Raw genomic sequence first — 23,209 nt, forward strand, 5'->3', positions numbered from 1 at the left:
TTCACTTCCGGTGCAGAACACTGCCCGCTTAAACAAAACATTGACTAGCAAATTAAAAGTGACATACTGCTGATGATGGAAAATAGCGTGTCTATGACTACTACACAGATTCTATTTATGTTCCTTTCAGTTGTTTGGGAATGGAACAGCAACAAAAACCATTTCCATGGGACACTAGTACAGGGCTGGCTTTAGCACCAGTGATGCCCGGTGCGACAATCATTTTTGGCAGCCCCACACCCCATGACCGCCTCTTAGGATTCTCTCACTACCACCAGGCAAAAGTGCCTCTCATCTCTCCAATCATGCGTTGCTACTAAACACAGTGCCCCACTGAGATCAGCGCCTCCCTCCACAGGTCAGCGCCCAGTGCGGCCGCACCAGTTGATCTGCCCTACATCGATCCCTGCACTAGTACATGGAAGTAAGCGGCTAAACGACTGCAAAACCAACATGCAGTTGTAAATCAGGTTTAAGAGCGTAAACGGCTTTTTGAACCAGGCCCAGTTTGTAATCTCTCCTGCTCTGGACCAGATTGCAAATTTCCTTCAAAACTCTTCCACGCACTGTGGTTTTGAGCAAAAAACACGTGACAATTATGTTTAAGAAAAAATCGTGCATGAATAGTACAACAACATAAACCATTTTTTAAACATATATTTTAATAAAGTAACAGTGATACATTATTGAAAAGACAGAAAATACTGAAAATCAGCTATTATCCAGGTGTCCTAAGAGGTATATCCTCTGTCTCCTCTTCTCTTTACTGTACATATCCCTCTGACATCAGAGGTACATTTCATCTGTATTTGGAGGTCATCACAGCAGATACTGAGGCCAGGAACTTGTCCCAGGCAGCCTGGCACTGAGGGGTGAAGTCAGCAGGGAAATGGGCGGCCAGCACAATCTGAATGCAGTGGGACAGCAGCTGAAAGAGAAAGAACAAAACGGCTTGAATAGTAACAACACCGCAGATAGTGCCCGGATTCACCAAGCAGCATTAAAGATCGGTAGTCAGTGTGCAGTGAGCTGCACACTGACATGTAACATAGGAAAAACATACAAGAATGGAACGGGCAGCTATAGTACAGGTCAAGAGCTGCCCTGTAGAAGACAAAACCAGAGAGGGGTGTTGAATGGACCGCAATCCGGGATTTAACAGCTGTTTTACCCACCAGAGCCACAATCTCAGACTGGTATTGATGTAAAAAATGGCCATGGCCCATATTTTTGTTTTATTGGCTAACCTTCATCTGCTGGAGGGGAGCGGGCAGCCATGGCCCGCCTTCAATCAGTGCTTTAAATGGCCCGGTACTGTCCGGTGCGGAGTACCTGCACTTCTTTAATTTGAAAGGAAGAGTACCTGCACTTTTCTGCACTACTGAATTATATTTAATGGGAGAGTACTGGCACTTCTCAGGAGCAAACAGCGACTCTAGTGAGTACTAACACTTCTATATTTCCATTTAAAACACTACCTATAATCCACTCGGTGATGGTGGCCCCCTAGCTGCTGGGCGGTGGTTGCCCTGCCTCGGATGCAGCCCACCTCCAACAGCTTGGGGTTTGTGGAGGCCCTGCCCAGACTGCAGCCCACCTAAATCCAGAAACAGAGACCCTGCCCCAGCCACAGCCCACACAAATTAAGTTCCATCTCAAGGGCTTGCGTCCCTCCTCCATACTCCTTTATTACATAAAATTTAACATAAACAACATGTAAACCCAGTGGCAACGGATACAATTAATAAGTGGTGGGGTGGGTGGTGGTAGGGGTATGGGGGTTGCACTGCGGTTAAAATAAATGAATAAAAGACTTACCTGATGCTGCCGGCAGCCTCACACCTCGGTGCTACTCTGCTCTCATGCTCCCAGCAGTCTCTGCGACACATCGCAGACTCCCCATCCAATCTAGATGCTGCTTTCATGCTATACCTAGCATAAGAGCAGCATGAGGATTGACCTAAGGGGACTGGTTTGACACTCACTCTGGCACAGTGTTGTTTCTCCACCCGGCTGTGGAATACAGCTGGACTGGAAAAACCTAAGACGGCCGGCCAAACAGACATGCGCACTTGTAGCAGTGTGTACCACTCGTCCTCCCTTTACCCTCCCAGTGTCAATCATCATGTCCCGGCCCCACCTCGCCCTTGAATTGGCATAACGGGCGTAGCAAGGAAATATAAAATGATAATAACTTGTTTTATTATCATTTTATTTTTCCTTTATTCACTACTCAGAAAGCAATTGGGTGGCGCTCTTCCTCCCTCATGGAGTGTGGAATGTGTAAATCTCTTTAGGGGAGAGTGATATGATGGAACGTTCGAATTCGTGTTTTGAGCCCTAAAAACATTCTCTTGAAAACAAATCCACAAAAAAGGACTGGCTGAGAGAAAAGAAGAGTATTAAGGTAAGTATGTAAGGGTAAGCAGTTCAAATAAGTGATAAGAGAGCGAGGTGATTTAGAGGGTTAACGCTCCAGCAGAAACCCGTGCACAGCGACAAGTACAAGAATAATTAAAATGCTCATCATTCAACGATCAATGACATTGTATCATTGATTTGGGTAGCAGTAAAACGGGTGATTTCGCTGAAAGAGGTGGTCTGATGGAAAGCTGTGATATTTCTCTAGCGGCCAGTGCCCCTGTGTGATATGGACATGACTCTGCTTTACTCCACCCTTCCTTCCCCCATCCTGCCATTCCAAGTCACCAATCTGTGGAAAAACCTCTCAGTTCCCTCCAGACCAGTCCACCTTGGAAGTCAACAAAGACATTCAAGATTGGGAAAAATTCAGCTGCTTTAGGAATTCATCAACTCTCTCTCTCTCTTTCTCTCTCTCCATCAGTCGAACTTCCCTCTCTCTTTCTCGCCATCTCTGATTTTTTTCTCTCTACCCCCTACCTCCATGTCTCTCTCTTGGAGCCTTCTTGTGCCTTCAGCAGGTAATCTCAGAAGGGGGTGGGGGCGGGGGGGTGATGGAAACGAAAGAGCGCCCCCTGCCCTAAACACTGACTTGCAAGGGCTCCAGCCCCCTGGGGAGCTGGCCGCTAGAATAAAAGGTCTGTCCGGCGCTGCTGAGTCTTTCATCCTGTTGAGGTTAATTTAATTACCTCAGACGTACGACTCAGCCCCATAGTGCCCACACCGCCAGCGCTCGCCCCGCATGCCAATTCCACTTACATACCAAGGAAACTCATGAGACATATTTGTGGGAAAGAACTGCTGCAGGTTTATTTCGTACAGCACAGGTATAGCGTTAAGGTGGGTCATCTTACAGGCGATCCAAAGCGGCAGCCCCTCGCTGGCCCGCATGCCTAAGGAGCCATCTTGCACGGCGAGACGATGCTCTAACGGTGCTTCATATTACCATTTCGTTATACTCCCGCCCCCCCCTGTCAGGGCGGAGAGATCAGGCCCCCCGACCGCCCGAAGGACTAACGGGGCGCCGACGCTGTTTCCTGGAACCTCCTTCGGCTCCAGGTGCTTGGCTCAGGCACCCTTACTGTGCCAGGCAGAGGTATCTTGACTGTATCCTTCTGCCGCAGAGGTACCCTTACTGTCCATCTGCTTCCAGATCGCCCTGTACTCCGCCACAGCTCTGGAGGAGGCCCACGTCGATGACAGAGCCCCCCCACCCACCTAGCTACTTTCGGTCGCTGTTTAGTGCACCTTTATCATAGTACCCTTCCGTTTTCTCTTCGTATTGGTACCTGCCCAATGAAACACATGCCTCTCTTCCCATGAACTTCTGCATGGATCTACGACCCTCTTGCGGGAATGCACTACCGCTACCGGTGATCTGGCCCTGCGAGGAACCTCAGACCACAGGAGCTCACCCGCTCCCAACCCGTTCCCAGATGAAAGGTGGGGTATTGTGTGGGGGCCCCCCGTACGCAGGGTGCTATTCTAGTTTGAGCCTCAAATTGCTTTACTACATAATGGATACCACGGTTATCGCATGGTAACGCCCCATCTGAACCTACATGCACTTGATTATGCTAGAAGGGCAGGTCTCACTCTCACGGGACTAGCTACCAACAACATGGATCTTGCCACCTTAGGACCTGAATAACCCCTAATTCACTGACTCGGGGCGCCCGCTTAAGTGTACCTGGCCCAGGGCCCTCCACCTCCTGTGAACCCTGCAGTTTGAATTAAGCTGTTTGGCATTACCTGTCAATATCTACAAGAGGAGACACACATCCTCGCTTAGTCCATGCTTCTCTGTTTCATAACCTGGATCGGCTACCATAAAGCTTCCTTGCCTAGCCGACCCGCCTCCCCAGCGTGACCAGATCATTCCCTCCCAGGTGAAATAGGGGGATATTGGGAGGACCACCCCTCCCCACCCTGCATTGCTCTAGCTTGTACTTCAGTGACCCCATTGCATTACAGGAACACCCAACCACAGGATTTGTGTCCTCGCGAAAGCCAAGTTCCATTTCTCGGACGTAGCCCATTGTACCAACCTGAGAACATAGGAATGGCCCATCACCCACACGCAAGTCAGCTGTAAGGTTTGGCCTCCGGGGCAGGGTGCACAAGCCAACCACAACCTGGGCCAATCCTAGCTTCACCCCTTGACTACATTTGTGAATTTAATCCCAGAAAATCGCTTGTAGCTCTTTTCCAGAAGCTATTACTTAGTTTGCCTCACTCTGACAAACATAAGGAGGTTTTTCCAAAGTATCCTATTTGTTCACCTTTCCTATGCTTAATATGCACTACGTTAGCTGTTTTCATTCGGAACAGTATACCGAGGACCGGTAAGTGACTATTCGCATTATTGTATCTGATGCAATGGACAACCAGTGATATTTGTCCAAGAAGTAAAGTGGTGTGATTATGAAATTTATCACCGTAGCTGTAATAATTATTACAGTGAATGTCCTGGCAAATCCCTGCCAGATCAATACTTGGAATAGTTGAAGCACAGCCTAGCAGATATGTTTTAACAGTCAAATTGTTATTCCTGACCATGTCTCCGCAATGAATGAATGAATGAATGATTACACATTTCTATAGCGCATGGTTACCCTAAGGCATCCCAGCGCTTATGTGGTCAAGTCATCTCCATTAACTTTAGCAGAATAGGAAGGTTTTCAGCATTTTTCTAAACCTGAGGTGGTTCTCCTCCAATCGGATAGCATCTGGAAGATTGTTCCAGAGCTTTGCAACCTGTAGAGCGAAACGTCTGCCCCCGGTGCGTGATCTCCTGATCCTGGGGATTGCCAGTAGATTCTTATTGCTGGATCTCAGGGTTCTGCATGTTTGATAAGGCATAAACAAGGGTGCAAGAATGTCTGGTCCCGAGTTATGCAGGGCTTTGTGAGCAATAGTCATCGCTTTAAATTGAATTCGTTGTTGCACAGGCAACCAATGCAATTGCCTCAATGCTGGTTTGACAGAGGTTCTGCGTGGGATGTTTAGTAGCAATCGGGCAGCACAGTTTTGGATGGTCTGAAGGATCTTGATTGTCCCTTTAGGGGCCCCTAGATAGACTGCGTTGGCATAGTCTAATCGAGATAGTATAAGGGATTGGACTAGGATCCTTCTAGCCTCAAAGGGAAGTAGTCCTAAAATTTTTCTGAGTGCTCTCATGAGGGCGTAACCAGTCCCCGCTACCTTCCGGGCTTGGACCTGAAAATTAAGGGCTGGGTCGAGCCACACTCCCAAGCTCTTAATTTGCTCCTTAGGGGTTGGAGGCTGCCCCAAAGAGTCCGGCCACCACATATCCACAGAGGTAGGTGGTTTATGTCCTAACATCATGACCTCTGTTTTAGCTCCATTAAGCTTCAAAAAAGAGTCGTTCATCCAATCCTGAACTTTACTAAGACAGGAGGATAGGTTGTTATAAGTCGTCTCCTGCCCCGACAGGGAGATGATAAGCTGAGTATCATCAGCATAAGTTACCAACTGTACTCCCCAGGGTTGCACCACCTCAGCCAAAGGTCTCATGTAAATATTAAATAGAGTAGGGCTGAGGGATGACCCCTGGGGAACACCACATTGGAGCTGTATTGGGGCTGAAACTATGTCATCCTCAAATACTGAAAAGGTCCGATTGGACAGGAAGGAGCTAAGCCAGTTCAGTGCGGTCCCAGTGACACCTATATCACTCAATCTCTGAATGAGAATCGCGTGATTAACGGTATCAAAGGCCGCACTGAGGTCTAATAATAGTATGGCCGCACATTTCCCTTCGTCCAGAATCTTCCTGGTTTCCTCAATTACAGCCACCAGGGACGTTTCAGTACCCTGTTTACATCTAAACCCAGTCTGGGTGTAATGTAGCAGATTATTAGCCTCAATGAAGGTGGATAGAAGAGAGTTAACATGTTTTTCCGCAATCTTGCTAACAGTGGGCAACAGGGAAATAGGACGGTAGTTGGAACAATCGTCAGGATTGAGGTTGGGCTTTTTTAATAACGCTCTTACTCTTGCTTGTTTCCACATGGTTGGAACTACCCCTGAGGACAGGATGTATTAATCACATTCTGCATCACAGGGGCTACTGTGTTTGAGACAAGCTTGAGGATGGTTGGTGGAGCTATGTCACTAGGTGATCCAGATTTCAAATTGCCCAGAAGCAATTGGGCCTTGTCGACATCCAGAGGGGAGAATTCATTGAGCGTAGGTAGATCTTGTGCCAAAGGGGGGTTAGCCCTATTGCAGTCACCTGTGGCAGTCGCTTGAAAAGATGCATAGATATTCGCTACCTTTGCGGCAAAAAAATTTGCCAAGTCCCTGCAGCGCGGGAGTGCCATATTCGAGTCCATAACAGGGGTAGGAGGGGTAACCAAGGCTTTAAAAATTTTAAAAATTTCCCTGGAGGAACTAGCAGCTAAAGAGATTTTTTCCTGATAATAGTTGGACTGGGTCACTTTTATAGCCTGCTTATAATTGCGTAATGCTAGTCTGTAAACTTTTTTATTATCTTCACCGTAGTCTTTCCTCCACCTTCTCTCCTTCTGTTTACATATCTGTTTGAGTGTTCTCAACTCCGGTGTGTACCACGTTTTTTTATTCGCCCCTTTCCGATGGGAAAGTTCAGTTTTAGGCAGGGTCACCTCAAGGGATTCCTCTAGCCAATGATTAAAACGCGCATTTGCCTCTATTGGGTCATTAGTATACTCTGGTTTTGATTTCCTAAGTTCCGATGTCCATTTGTCCACAGGGAGTTTGGACCAGATCCTACACATTTTTTTAGAGACGTTGGTCTGTATTGGTTGCTTATAGTGGGTCAAGGAGAAGGACAAGAGGTTGTGGTCCGACCAGGGAACCACTGTTGAGTTTTCGAACTTCAGCGCGTTCATATTGGTATAACAATGGTCAAGAGTGTGACCTGCTATATGTGTGGAACCTAGAACGATTTGTTTGAGTTCCATCACCTCTAAAGCTGTTAACAGTTTTTGACAGGCATGGGAGTCTCCTTCATCCAGATGAATATTAAAATCTCCCAGCATAGTAAAGTTGGGGGCATTGCAGGAGAGATTAATGGCGCAGCTCACAAGCTCGTCACAAAATTGGCCGAGGGGTCCAGGGGGCCTATACGCAATCCGCACCGCAGCATAGTAGCTACTCCACGCATGCTCCTACTGCATGTGACCCCTAATCTGCATCGCTCCCAGGAAGCAAGTGTCCGGAACTAACGCAGTCACCTAGTAGTTGCTTCCACGTTTCGTCTGCCACGGGGCAGGCCGCTAAAGAGTCCACATTCTGATGTGTGGTGAGTTTGGACTCAATCCCAGAATATTGGTGTAAAGTTCCTACTCCCAGCCTTCGCTTGTGCCCCTGCAGCAAGCATCATGCACTCCTAATTCTCTTCTCAGTGAACATGAAGCTTCAAACTGTTAACCTGAAGCTAGGAGGTTATACCTGTATTCGTTAGAGAATGTGTGCTAAAGCAATCCCATTTTATGTGTAATGTTCTGTATTCCTTGCCTAGCCAACTGAGAGCTACCTTCCCCCCTCTACGTCTGCCCGTTTCGCTACTGCCCTGTGTGGCATTACCATCCTTTCGATACACCACGGGTGACACTAACTAATAATGACACTTTATTGCTGGCGCTAAACAATGGGGATGAGGGAGGCCCATTCCAGTAATTGCTCCCGTTTGGCCATCAATGACTCTAGGAGACCATGGTTTGGGGCAGCCCTTGTAAAAGAATCCCGATCATGGAGTGTGTATGAGTAGCGTAGACATATATCCAACATTTTGGGAAACAACCTACCCTTGTTGTTACTCCCCTGTCACCTCAGAGCAGATGTCAGCAGCTGCCTACAGTACTTGGGCACACTTGGGGCACATGTTATACCTACCATTTGGTAGTAAAATTAAATCTGGGCTATTTCCACGTTATTTAAGGGCTCCAGCCCCCTGGGGAGCTGGCCGCTAGAATAAAAGGTCTGTCCGGCGCTGCTGAGTCTTTCATCCTGTTGAGGTTAATTTATTGACCTCAGACGTACGACTCAGCCCCAGACCCACTGGCTTTACAAGTCCTAATACTTTTCATGACTTTCAGGAAATAACGCCAAACATTCTAGATTCGATTACTCTAAAATGTATTTAGGTCTAAGACTGGGCAATAAAGTTGCCTGCCTGTTTTCCTTTTTTTTGCTGATACTGTTGCTCAGAGAGGTATTATGACTGCTGCACAAAAACCTGTGTTCAAATTGCCTTTCACTTGTTCTCATTCTAGTAAAATACATCACTGATCCAAAACATCTGCTGCAGAGGCTCATATGTTCATTTCAAGAGAGACAATGCCTAACAGTTTACTGGGTAAACACACAAAAATGGCGCGGTGGGTTAACGTGCCAGCATCAGTGACCTGTGTCGAACCTGGGCTTCCATCACCAATCCCAGTAGGTTACAAACCTTTTGCATGCATGTTTGTGGAACCCACAGGTCACCTTTTCAACACGAATAAGATAGTTGATAAGATTAATGCACCCACTGCAATGATACATGTGTAACATGCCGGTACGTGGTTTAAATTGAGGCAGAGAGGACACAACCTTTCCTCACACTAAAGTCAATAAAATCAGCACCATTAAGCTGGGAAAAGGGCAGAGCAATTTCCAAACAAGAAATAAAATGAGTGACCCAGATACTAGCCAACTATATTTGCAGTGGCTGCTTATTCCACTAAGCTATTGCAAGGATTCGTTTTTCTAAGAATACAAAAAATATTTCCTTCTAATAATGTCATTTGTCATTTGTCGCCTATTGCAAATTATTTATCAACCTACCTGGTACCATCCTGGTGAATAGTTATTGACTGAAGTTGCTGTGTTGTTTAAACTTTATGATCACTAAATCTTTCAAATCCCACAAATCTTCCTGCCTACAGAAGAGGGCGGCCAGAATAGAGGGTTTTCTGGGGCAGAAGTGGGTATGTACATGGGAATCAGAAAGGGGTCGTTCTTGGCGAAAACCGGTTAAGGAGTGATCTTCGGGGCTAAAAAGAGGGCGTTTTTGGGCTGTCTTCTTGGCGCTAGAGGAGGAGTCCTGCGAAAGCACCGAAGAGAGTGTTGCCACTGGGCTAGAAAACAGGGTGGCCTTGGGAAGCTGTAAGAGTGGGTGTAACTAATGGTACAGCGATGGTACATTCTAGGGAGGCCACAGGCTCAGCAGAAGGTAGGCCTTTGGGGACTAGAGAGAAAGTGCCCTATTGGAGCCTGAAAAAGCATGTACTTGTGAGAGCAGAGGAATGTTTCTTGGTGTAAAATCGAATAGAGGGCTCATGAATACTTTATGCACTCCTATGACCGAGGCCTAGTGCTGTGGTATTTATGGAGGGAGTGTCCTATAGGGGACCTGACGCACCAACATGGCCTTCTCTATTGAGGTTTAACCGTGTTATTCGAATACATTAACTAATCGAGGAATGGTCCCTGCCTGGGCCAGAGGAGTATTTACCATGACTGGAGACATTTATGTCAAATTTAAAGGTTTCCAAACAGCCTATGGCCACAAAAGCCAAAAATGCTTTACAAAATTAGACCCAAACAATGCATTGTCCTGCACGGGAGTTTATTAAACAATCCAATACTTCGAGTTGAAATGAGTAATCAGAAGACACTATATTTATGTGGCAATCAGAACACTACATCTCTAGTAGCCACACTAGGTGCATAGTGGGAAATATTTGTGCCACAAAAGATCCCTGCCCTGCTCCATTGGTGTCATACAAGCCCACGCTCTCATCCCCATAAAGTTGACGCAGAATTTGAAAAAATAGGCTCACCTAAATGATGGTCTTATTCCCCGTTTCCCTCCATGTCAACCATCTTTGACCTAATTATCTTGACTTCGTTCTCAAATTCGCTAAAGATCCCATGAGGGTACAGAGTTGGCATTGGATGGGCAGGGAAACATGCAGACCCAGTTATATGGCTAGCCAAATTAAGGGCCTATACCAAAGGACGAGGGGTGAAGAAGGAAATGAGGTAATTAAATGGACACAGGAGATGCACTATGAAGGAAGTCTCAGACCCCATGAAACATGGTCCATTGCATTGGTGACTATGGTCATGGACTATTGTAGGTTGCTTGTCAGAAACACCTGCAGAAAAAAAATCACAATAATATTGTGTACTAAACATTGTTTGCAAAAATATCATTCCAATGGGTATAGCTTTTTTACTTTTAACTCCATTTGGACAATATTTCTGCAAAATATATTTCGGACGCCATGTTTATGTCAAATAATATTCTTACTACGATATTCTGTACCATACCATTATGCAGTGCATGTGGGCAATGAATTTGAATTTTTAACAATTTGTAGAGCGCACATTCACTAGGCAGTTTCTTGGTGCTATAGGATTCCTGAGCTGGGGAGGGCACCGGGGGCTATAGGCTAAAAGCTTGCTGGAACAAAAAAGTCTTAAGGGCTTTGCGAAACTCAGTGTAGGAGGGGGAGGATCTGACGGGGAAGGGAAGGGTGTTCCAAAAGGTGGGCGCAAGAACCGAAAATTTCTGGCCGCCTGATCGATTTTTCTTGAAACGGGGGATGACCAATAAAGATTTAGTGGAGGAGCGTAGGTCTCTGGAAGGACTGTAATTGGAAATGGCAGAGTAATGAAAGCGGGAGCAGTGCCCGCCGGGCTTGGAAAGTGAGGCAGCCGAGTTTGAAAAGGGCTCTTTGTTTAATGAGGAGCCAGTGAAGGGCCGTGAGAAGGGGTGAGGAGTGATGATATTTAGATAGGCCATGCACCAGGCGGGCTGCCTGGTTCTGCACCAGCTGAAGGCGTTGAAGTGCATAGGCGGGGGCACCATTATAGATAATGTTCCTGTAGTCGATCTTGGATAAGACCATGGCCATTACAATTAGTTTGAGTGCAGAGGGAGAGAAAAACCAGGATAATTTCCTATTAATGCGCAGGGTAAAGAAACAAGAAGAAACAACAGAACTAATGTGGGTGTGAAGTGTCAAATGATGATTGAGGGTGATGCCGAGGGTCTTGACTGAGTGAGAGGGGGTGGGAGGAGGGCCAAGAGAAGGGGGCCAAAAAGAAGGCGACCAGGGGTTGCCACTGCCTCCAGTCAAAATCAGCTCTGTTTTATCCGGGTTGAGTTTAAGGTGGTTTGCATTCATCCACTCCCGGATAAACAGCATGACGGATTGGAAGCTAGTGGTGCCTGGTGAAGGGGAGGAAAAATTAAAAATAAGTTGGAGGTCGTCAGCGTAGTTGTAAACTGTGACCTCCATTTGTTGAAGTGCAAAAATAAGAGGAAAAATGTAGAGGTTAAATAAAAGGGGAGAGAGAGAAGAGCCCTGAGGGACGCCACATTTCACCCTGCGTGGCGGGGCCCAAAATTCGGCAAGGTGGACCGCCTGAGTGCGGTCATCCAGGAAAGAGCCTATCCAGGTCAGAACCTGTTCCCCCATGCCCGCCGCCTAGACACGGGACAGAAGGATGGAATGGTCCACCGTGTCAAAAGCGGCGGACAGATCCAAGAAGACCAGGGCCTGAGGGGTGTTGGTATCAAGTCCCTCCCTGAGTTGGTCCATGACTGAAATAACCATGGTCTGCAATAAACATATTTCAGAGTGTTTGGGGCTGACAGGGCAAAATGTTGTCCAGAGAACTACAGCATGCCATGAGAGAAGGCAGCCAGAGCCCCAGAGGAGTGAATGAAAATGAAGGACTGTATTTTTTTCAGCAGTGTTTTGGTGTCCCTATAAAATATCTGCTTTTTTCATTTGTAAGATAATTTCTAAATTACGTGTACATGTATATTATCCAAGATGATTTATCTGAAAGAGGCATATGCATTCTTTTTTGTGTATGGCTTTGATCTTACTTAAACTATTACATAACATGGAATTGGTTTCTATTTTATTTTTTGGCGCCTTAGGGCCAGATGTATCACAGGGTTTAACCCATTCTGTGTCTATGGGAAAATGCTTAGTACATATGGCCCTTAGTATGTAGTTAATTTGTAAAATAATAAGTGCTGGGGTTCTCATAAGGAGGCAGCTTACACCAGCTAATTTCTCCTGTTAGATCCGCCTAAAACAGTACCAACTACTAACTATGAAACCCTACAAGTAGGGAAAGGATGTGGTGAAATGGCTAGAGCTGCCAACTGCATATCTGGGGAATCAGGTTCGACTCTCTACGTCGGCTCAATATCCTGTGTTTTTGAGAGAATCACTTAATCTCCTGGTGCCTACCAAAATGAATGTGTCCTTCACAGGTCCTCAAGCCCGGTGTTGATGATTAAGTGCCTGTGCTGAGCACCGGAAACCACCAGATCAAATTAAGTACTGCGTTAGCTTGCTACTACTTACTGATTCGTTTACACACTGGCCTGTATGTGGGTTAAGCTGATTTGGACTGTAACATAAAGAGTGTGATCAAATTTTAAACATGAAATATTAAATAAAACACCATCTTGACCTTTGATCTTTTGCTGAAAAGTGAAGGCACTGCAGAAAGAATAGTAGTTCTGTTTCTGTGCTTGCTATAATCTGTGATATTTTCTCACCTTGTAGTTCCCGGGGTCCACTCTGAGGTTGTAGGCGTGCAGGTCACTCAGTTTGGACAGCGCCTGGTCGAGGTTGTCAAGGTTTTTAGCCGCTTCTCCGAGGGTGCCCAGCACCTTGGCACCATGGTTGCGCAGATCAGCAGATCCTGAGCTGGTGTCAAAATGGCGGAAATAAGTCTTGCTCTGGGGAAAGCTTCTGAAAAGCCTGTAATATAAAAACAATATTGCAGTTATCTTTCTTTCCTTCAGAGTACACCTACTCTGTTAGGAAGTGATCTGAAAGCTTAGGGTTGGCTGCACTTTAATAATCTTTGCTTCCTAGTTAGATTTCAGCATTGTCACAGCTAGCTATCATATGGCCAGATTATAAATAGGCCAGTAAAGGCAGCTGAAATAGCAACAGCACTATTTGTGTTGCAGGCAGGCAGTATTTTTAGTCTATATTTGAAAGGTGTGATGTTTATTTATAGTCATTACTATTTGACCACGGTAAAGCGAAGAAGCGGCGTGTAGTGCGTCCGGACCCCACGGCTCGCTTTACCGAGCCTGAAGCACCATAGACAACGGAGCCATACATGGCAATTCGGGTATACCCTCAACACAGATAACGGAGCCATACATGGCAATTCGAGTATACCTTCACCTATAGAGTATTACCCTACTCGCCGTGGGCAACAATTGAGAGGAATTACACTTTATGATTTTCAAGCCTGAGACTGCTGATACAGACCCACGAATAACTGTACTTCACTCGAACACTCGAACACTTAAACGGAGTTTCTACGGTCAAGGGCCTGGCTGGGTTGGAATTAGCACCAGCTGAGCGACCTTTTTGACCGGAACACAGCCATCTAGCCCTGAGGAATCGCGAGTGCGATGAAACACGTGTCGGCTGGCTGTCTACTGCATTAAAGACTCCAAGATTCATTGAGAGTTTCTTTGTTGTGATAATTCTGTCACATTGTCATTATCTTGTTTGAATATTGTTACCTAACATTGTATAAACTGTCTTGAGTGCAACGGCAACAGAGCTTATGAGGACAAAGTTATACATCAAATCTAGAATAAAACTGGCCGCACAGTAGCCACCTCTCATCTTTCATTCTCCTAGTTTTGAAGTCAGAACGCTCGTGCGTCACGCGCTCGGACGTTACCTGTCCAGCGCTTCCGCTCCCAGCGCCTCGAGGTCGCCAGAAGCCTTTCCCCACAGGGAGAGCACCGCGGCCTTCTCTGCGTCACTCAGGGTCATCTTGGTGGCTTCGGTGGAGGTGGCGCTCAGTCTGCACGAGGTGGTCGGTGGAGTGGAGTCGATGCTGCCCCCTAAACTGGGTCCACTTATAAAGAGGAGGTGGGCTGGGAGACGTGACCGACCCCCTCGGCCATTGGTCATTCCTGGCACCCACCTGTTAAGTATAACTCTGGAGGCAGAGATAAGTAACATAGGTCTTTTATTCAGTTTAATGGTCAGCACACCTTGAACAGGAGCGGCCTGAGTGTGTGCCTCAGGGCGAATCACTCATGACCGTCGGACTCGTGATAACTGTCAGAATCGAATCTCCAGCTGTCAACATTCCAGCTGGTGACGTAATGTAAAGGAGGGGTGAAGAGGGGAGAGGGAGATAGAGAGAGATAGGGGGTGCAAGCTAAGGAACACAACACATCTCCTTCCCTAAGGAACTTTTTTTTACCTTACAATAAAAGAGATGAACGACTAAAGTAAACATAGTAAGAAAACAAACTGGATGGCTAGTCCCCCACAAAGTCTTGGTACTTGCAAGGTTTGACCAACTTGCGTCCACATTTGCTGGTGCATGCCCCTTTTTCTGTAAAGTCTTTCTCCAACACATTGTCCTCTACCGCCCCTTGGCTATCTTCGGAGATTGCGGGGTTACCAGCTTCTGTAGTGATGATATCAACATTCTCACACAACATTTCCTCGCCATTCTGTTTTCCTCTAGTAGCGGCACAGACATTAGAATCAGGTGACATCTCCGAGTCAGAAGAGCGAACGTCTCTGCCACACATAATCTCCTCGTCATCCTTCTTTCCTCTTGTAGTGGCACGGGCTTTAGAGCCAGGTGACATCTCTGAGTCAGAAGAGTAAATGTCTCCGTATTTACTCATGGATTCTAAAAGTTCAATGTCAGTTCCTTCTCTGCTAGCCTTGCTACTTGTAGGCCTTGTTATATTTTCTCCTTCACTTTCTAAATTCTCACTTTCTTCATACAACCAGCCAAGATGTCTAGTTCCCCGACACCTTCCTCCTTCTCCACATGTTTACCTTCATTGGTGTTCATAGGATTCACATCAGGCGTTGCACACAGAGAAATAGAAGAGGCATGCCAGATTTTTCCATCGCTAAGGAGTGCAGAGTTGCTAAATACTCTTTCTACTATTAGGGGATCTGAGAACCTTTTCTGTCCCTTTACAAAGCGTCCATTTATTTTTCCTCTTACTCGGTCTCCTTTCTTTACTTTAATTTCCTTGAAACTATGTTTGTTGTAATTTTTCTCTTTGCACAGACTTTGTGCCTTTTGTATTCTTTCCCTGACTGTTTCAGCCGACCATCGTGTTCTCTTTGCTGTCTTGAGCCTTCCCATATTTTCCTTGGAAATAGGAGTCCTTCCTTTCATCATTTCGAATGGGCTTACCAGAGTATTCTCCCCCGGCGTTATTCTGTATTCCCATATCATTCTGTTGACTTCCTTCCTCCAACATCGTCCATTTTTGCTGGCTAGTAGAATGGTCCCTTTTATTATCCTTTCTACTTGTTCCAAAGCTTCATTGTCAGCCGGGAGTAAATGAGATGTTGTTACGTGGGTCATTCCGTTTCTCTCAATGTATTTTGTAAAAATGTCAGAATCAAATTGCCTTGCTTTGTCACTTACTATTGTTGTTGGTATACCCTCTCTCGTGAATACACCGTCCATGAAGTTGACCACGTCATTTGCATCCACACTCTTGCAAACCCTTAGTTCTGGCCACTTCGAGAAATGATCCACTAGGACTAAAATGTTCACTTGTTCTTCATTAAATTGTATGGGCCCTATAATATCAATTCCTACACTTTTCCACGGTATGTTTGGGCCTTTTAACGGTTGTAGAGGTGGTTTGAGATTTACCTGCGTTTTGACCTTGTCCTGTTGTACTACCAGTACGGGTTCTGATCTGTTGGGGTTAAGGGTGATGCCAAGTTTACCCTGGTCCTTCCATCCAAGCACCGAAGGGCCAGTGGCAGATACGTATAACTTACTGCTTGTTACCCTTTCCTTGAATCCAAAGTCAAGTTCCCTAAAACCCATTAGATGAATAGGTTCGCCCGTGAAGGTTTTTAGAGTTATATCAGGTTTTTCCATGCGCCCTCCTAATTTTCTTTCGAATTTCTCTCTCCACACATTATGGTTGATTATGGTGCAGGGTGAACCGGAGTCTGCTACTATTTCAAGGTTCACCCCACCAATCTCTACTATGCACATGGGTTTTTTCTTTTTAACCATCCTTGTTTCCTCACCTTCCCTTTCTTCCGTCACGTTTACTACACATAGGTTGTAGTCCGAGTCATCCGACGATTCTTGTTCCTCCTCTTCTTTGTCCACTACATATTTTATTTTTGTCCACGGTCTTCTTTTACGAGCTTTTTGAAAATGCCCCATTAGTCCACACTTAGTACATCTGTTATTCCTTGCCGGACATTTTAGTGTTGAAACATAGTCCTCTATACTTTCCTCCTTCCCGTGTTTCCTTCTGTAAAATTTGTATCTGTGCACAGCAACACACACCGTGGGCTTATAATAATTATCCAAGTCTTCTATGGCATCATTGAAAACATTTCTTCCTTCTTCTTCTCTTAACATTTTCGCGATATTATTGTACACTTTTAAACCACCTGCACCCAAACTATGTAATAAAATCTTTTTTTTCTCCTCTGGTTTTAGTGGTTCATCATTTTTCTCAAATGTAGAAACGTAATTACAAAAGTGCTCCTTCCATTCCTCCCATTTTACCAATGGTGGACCTGCACCCTTCAAGAACGCTTCCGGTGGCTGTAGATTATAAATGTTTCCTGAAGCCATGCTTTATATTCTCTCAAATTACTTTTATATACACCAACACTTTTAAATACACGAAAGACGCAGTATATTAATTGCTTAGTTCCTTCTCCTTTTATGCTCTGTTTCTTTTTTTTTTTAAATTACAAGTACTTGAATCTTATTCCTAAAAGTTCTCACCTGTTATAAATGCGCTTCCGTTATGCACTCGTTTGAGCCAGGAGAGTGGTTTGCTTCCAAAATACTTTCAGTTAGACATCCGACTCATTAGCTTGGCTTTTCACACATGTTTTATTTTATGTATAGACCACAATCCCTCCTGTTCTTCAATACTTATTAATTAATTTTTCCTTTACTACTTAAATGTATATTAGTCCATTACTCATTCTCTCGTCTCCACAAGCTTCCGACTTACTTTTTATTTTCTTTGTCACTTGCCTATGTAAAGACGATTTTCTTTTCAAGTTTTTTCCTTCCGGTTCTGCCTTTTTTATTATTCCTTTTTCTTGGTGGGTCCTTTGGTGTGCATCCTACTACCTCGTCGCTATATTGTTATGTATAACTCTGGAGGCAGAGATAAGTAACATAGGTCTTTTATTCAGTTTAATGGTCAGCACACCTTGAACAGGAGCGGCGTGAGTGTGTGCCTCAGGGCGAATCACTCATGACCGTTGGACTCGTGATGACTGTCAGAATCGAATCTCCAGCTGTCAACATTCCAGCTGGTGACGTAATGTAAAGGAGGGGTGAAGAGGGGAGAGGGAGATAGAGAGAGATAGGAGGTGCAAGCTAAAGAACACAACACCACCCAACCTGCTTATCTTATCTCCATGGAACGAGTGCCCTCCCTGCATGACCAAACGAGCAACATTATTTTCACCTTCTTAATTATCACTGAAGTTACAGTAACATTGTTCAGGAACAGTTTTATGGACACCGTCCTGAGTTTAATTTAATTTTAATATTTACACAATATATCTGTCTTTGTGAAGGCAATTCAATTCTAGCATTTATGTTCTGGGACTTATTGCGCACTGGCACATCAGTCAGTGGGAAAAAAGTTTCACATTTTGAGGTCTTTCATGGTTAGAAAACTGTGTTATGATTATTTATAGAAACCACATGGGGCAGACAGAGTTATATTTAATTGTACTGGAATATCTTGGTACTCTGAAGGAAATCCCAAATGTAGAGGGAAGTCATCTGACTCGTACACTTTACTTTGAAGGACCATTGTATATACTGTCTACAATACAGTCAGTCAGTCAAAAATAACTTTATTTGGTTTGTCACAACCATAAAGTGTACATATAGAAAAAATTAACAGTTAGATTTAATCAATCAATCAATCAATCAATCATGCCATTTGTATAGCGCACTACTCACCCGGGAGGGTCTCAAGGCGCTTGGGGGGAGGGGTATGCTACTGCTCGAACAGCCAGGTCTTGAGTTGTTTCCTGAAGGCGAGATGGTCCTGGGTCAGCCGAAGGTGGATGGGGAGGGAGTTCCAAGTCTTGGCAGCCAGGTAAGAGAAGGATCTTCCTCCGGCGGTGGCTCTTCGGATGCGTGGTACGGCTGCGAGGGCGAGGCTGGTGGACCGTAGCTGGCGGGTGGGCGTGTAGAAGGTCAGGCGGTCGTTGAGGTACTTGGGGCCCAGGTCGTGGAGAGACTTGTGTGCGTGGGTGAGGAGCCGGAACGTGATCCTCTTGTCGACGGGGAGCCAGTGCAGGTTCCTCAGGTGGCTTGAGATGTGGCTGCGTCGGGGGACATCCAGGATGAGTCGGGCAGAGGCGTTCTGGATCCGCTGGAGTCTTTTCTGTAGCTTGGCTGTGGTTCCGGCGTAGAGGGCGTTTCCGTAATCCAGTCGGCTGGTGACGAGTGCCTGGGTGACGGTCTTCCTGGTCTCGGTCCGGATCCAGCGGAAGATCTTGCGAAGCATACGCAGGGTGTTGAAGCACGATGAGGAGACGGCGTTGACTTGTCTGGTCATCGAGAGGGAGGGGTCCCGGATGAAGCCCAGGTTGTGTGCGTGGTCGGTTGGCTTGGGTGCGGTGCCCAGGGCTGGGGGCCACCAGGAGTCGTCCCAGGCGGAGGGCGAAGATCCCAGGATGAGGACTTCCGTCTTGTCCGAGTTCAGTTTCAGGCGGCTGTCCTTCATCCACTCGGCGACGTCTTTCATCCCTTCGTGTAGGCAGGTTCTGGCGGTGTCGGGGTCTCTGGTGAGGGAGAGGATCAGCTGGGTGTCGTCGGCGTAAGAGATGATGTTGAGGTTGTGCTGGTGTGCGATGGCTGCGAGAGGTTTCATGTAGATGTTGAAGAGGGTGGGGCTGAGTGAAGATCCTTGCGGGACGCCGCAGATGACTTCGGTGGCCTCGGAGCGAAACGGGGGGAGGCGGACTCTTTGTGTTCTTCCGTCGAGGAACGAGATGATCCACTCCAGTGCCTTCTCTTGGATACCGATGTTGCTGAGGTGCTGGACTAGGGTGCGGTGGCAGACCGTGTCGAACGCAGCGGAGAGGTCCAGGAGGATGAGGGCCACTGTTTCCCCCTTGTCGAGCAAGGTCCGGATGTCATCGGTGGCTGCGATGAGGGCGGTCTCGGTGCTGTGGTTGGCTCTGAAGCCGGACTGCGAGGGGTCGAGGGATCCGTTCGTCTCGAGGAAGGCGGTCAGCTGTCTGTTGACGATCTTCTCAATGACTTTAGCAGGAAAAGGGAGGAGCGAGATGGGGCGGAAGTTTTTGAGATCGGTGGGGTCCGCTGTAGGTTTCTTCAGGAGGGCGCTGATCTCGGCGTGCTTCCAGCTCTCCGGGAAGGTGGCGGTGTTGAAGGAGGCGTTGATGATGCTCCGGAGTTGGGGTGCGATGGTGGAGTCGGCCTTGTTGAAGACGTGGTGTGGGCAGGGGTCGGTCGGTGATCCGGAGTGGATGGTGTTCATCGTGCGGGCTGTGTCTTTGGTGGTCACCGTGGTCCAGGTGCGAAGGGTGGCGGTGGGGGGCGTTGGTTCGATGGTTGGGTGCGTGGGTGGGGCGCCGAAGCTGTTGTGGATGTCAGCGATCTTGCGGTGGAAGAACGAGGCGAGGGAGTCGCAGAGGTCTTGTGACGGAGTGATGTCGTTGGTGCCGGGGCTGGGGATGGAGAACTCCTTGACGATAGTGATGAGCTCTTTGCTGTCGTGGGCGTTGTTGTCCAGTCGTTCCTTCAGGGATTTCTTCTTGGTGGTGCGGATGAGCTAGTGGTGCTTGCGGGTAGCGTGTTTGAGGGCGGTCATGTTGTCGGTGGTTCGGTCGAGGAGCCAGGCTTTCTCGAGGGTGCGACAGGTCTTCTTGGAGTCCTTGAGGTCGTCGGTGAACCAGGATGCCTTCTTGCTTCTGGGTCTGCTGGGAGGGTTCTTTAGTGGCGCGAGGTCGTCGGCGCAGGCGGTCAGCCACTGTGTGAAGTTGCGGGCTGCTTCGTTGGGGTCCGTTGTGTTGGCGGGTGGGCTCTGGCTGAGGGAGGTGGTGAGCTGGTCTGCAGTGATCTTGCTCCAATTCCTGTGAGGTACCTGTTGCGGGTGGTGGTGGGTTGTGGATCTTTTGAAGCTGAAGTGGACGCAGCTGTGGTCGGTCCAGTGGAGTCTGCTGGCGTGGCTGAAGGTGATGTACTTGCTGGAAGAGAAGACGGGATCAAGCGTGTGGCCGGCGTAGTGGGTGGGGGTGTTGACCAGTTGCTTGAGTCTGAGGTTGGCGAGGTTTTCCAGCAGGGCGGTGGTGTTGTGGTCCTTGTTGTTCTCCAGGTGGAAGTTGAGGTCCCCGAGGAGGATGTAGTCAGTGGAGGGGAGGGTGTGCGGGCTGATGAAGTCTGTGATGTCTTTGCTGAATTGTGTGCGTGGTCCCGGGGGTCTGTAGACGAGGGTGCCTCTGAGGGTCGTCTTAGGGTCGGTGTGAATCTGGAAGTGGAGATGTTCGGCTGCAGCGAAGGAGTCGTTGGCGTCGGTCGTGATGCGGATGGTGTTCCTGTGGACGATGGGGATGCCACCTCCGGTCTGGTTGATGCGGTCCCTTCTGATGATCTTGTACCCGTCCGGGATGGCGATGGCGATGTCGGGTGCAGAGGAGGCGTTCATCCAGGTTTCCGTGAGGAAAGCGACGTCCGGTGATGTAGCGTCGAGGAGGTTCCACGGCGTGTCTGTGGATGGAGCGGTTGTTGATCAGGATGCACTTGAGGTGGTTGCTGCTGGTGTTTGTCTTGGCGGGTGCGGGGCAGGTTCGGAGGCAGGTGAACTTGCAGGTGCAGCAGGTGAAGGGTCCGTGGGTGCGTCTCGGGGTGGCTCGGCAGCAGGCGTGGGTCCGGCCGGCATTGAGTGCGTTGAGAGTGGCGGCGTCGTAGGTCAGTCGGGTCGTCTTGCCTCGGCGGGGAGGGCCAGGGGTCCTGGCGCTGGGCGCGGCCCAGGCGCGGACGGGCGCAGACGGGCTTACCTTTGGCACACCTTCGGCGCTCCCGCTGCGCGCGTCCGCTGCGCGGTCGCCCTGGGGGCGTCATAAGTAAGGAGCCGGGAGGGAGGAGCAGCTGGGTGGCGGGAGCGGGGCGGCGAATGGAATCACAGGGGGGCGGGGCCGCAGGGAGGCAGCGGCGGGAAATTCAAAAAGCAGCGGGCAGCGGGAAATTCCCAGGAGCAGCGGGAAATACCCAGGAGCAGCGGGCAGCGAGCGAAGGAATCTGCAGGCAGGAGGCGGCAAAGGCAGGCAGGAGCGGCAGCAGTGAGTGGGGCGACCAAGCCCTGTTGAGGGCTGAGCGGTCACCCTACATATTCCTAGTCATGCTTTAAAATATTTACAGTTTCTAAAAAAATTTCCTTTCCGGCCCCGGACCTTGATCTTATTCTACTTTCGCGAGTAAGTTGTCTACTTGTGTCATAAATTTTACCCCGCGGCATATTAAAATGTTCGATGTGGCACCCATCCAACTTCTTACCGCCTGTCGGCAAGTACGAATATTTAAGTCATTTAGGACTCATTTCAGCAATTTCCTTCTTTCTTCTTTTACGGCAGGGGTCTCCAAACCGGTCCTGGAGGGCCGGATCCATGCCAGATTTTGAGTAGATCCCCATTGAGATACATGGAGTTATTTTAAAAATCTGGCATGGATCCGGCCCTCCACACCGGTTTGGAAACCCCTATTTTACGGACTCACACGTGCACATTAGGTGGCATAAAGTTTCTGTATGGTACCCACATAGACGGCATGTCTTTGCTTGCTGTTTACTTTTCCAAGTGGGGACCAGATCCTATGAGTAGTAATCACCTAGTCTATATGCCGTAAACTTCCTTTTTAGTGATAAACGGAAGTGGGCTGCTAAGTAGGGTTGTGGTTTTAGTCTTTTGTACGAATTTATTACAACCCATGCATGACGGCGTTTGGCCAATCTCCTTTTATCTTCCGCAAAAGATAGTGACTTTGCCCTGGTGTTGCACACTTTATTGAATGTTGTTCGTTCCAAGTTGCTGTTCCAAACTTTCTCGATCTTTAATGTCTCCAGGGCAATTCGCAGGTAGTCCCCCCAAGTGGTTTTTTTTTTTGGGTCATATTGTGTCTTTATTTCCGTCCAGCATAAGTTGTTCAATGTTCCTATTTCTGATGCTCTAAATTTCCAGCACAGTTTTGCAAAGATTGCTTTCCTTTGGTATTCTTGGTTTTGTAGGCCAAATTCTAAGCGTATTTGTGCTGGAGATGAGCCTTTAAAAAGATTGAAGACTGCTTTATAAACTTTGATCTGTAATTTGTTTAGGGTGTTGGTTTCTTGTCCGTGCTATATTTCCAATCCGTAAGACAAAGTTGGAAGCAATTGTGCTGCCATTATTTTTAGGAGGTGCCCATGTGAAGGGCATTGCAGTTTCTTATAAAGCTGTTTATAGGCAAAGATTAAAGATTGGGCTTTAGCTGTGATGTCCCTTTTTTGATCCACCTAAGACATATTTCTGTCCACTTTGATACCCAAATATTTATATGAGTTTTTTCCTCAATTTGTGTGTTCTTTGCGTACCATTTATATTTTCCTGTCCTGGGGCCCGCTAGTCTCACCACCTTGGTTTTTGTTTTGTTTAATTGCAGGCCTAATAGGTTGAAATAGTCGATTAATTTCTACAATACGTTTAATTTCACTACCATTATTGCAATTGTC

General features: G+C 47.3%; 1 long non-coding RNA gene across 1 annotated transcript; it reads right to left on the reverse strand.

Moving 5' to 3' along the window:
* Positions 1-642: 642 nt before the first annotated feature.
* Positions 643-17,690, reverse strand: LOC144785375 (uncharacterized). The gene is made up of 3 exons (XR_013601843.1): positions 17,468-17,690; positions 13,004-13,208; positions 643-928 (listed from the first exon to the last, which is right to left on the reverse strand). It is a non-coding gene; the product is annotated as an uncharacterized LOC144785375 (long non-coding RNA).
* Positions 17,691-23,209: the final 5,519 nt, after the last annotated feature.

The sequence above is a fragment of the Lissotriton helveticus genome, chromosome 10 (genome assembly GCF_964261635.1).
Source record: "Lissotriton helveticus chromosome 10, aLisHel1.1, whole genome shotgun sequence".
NCBI classification, from domain to species: Eukaryota; Metazoa; Chordata; class Amphibia; order Caudata; family Salamandridae; genus Lissotriton; species Lissotriton helveticus.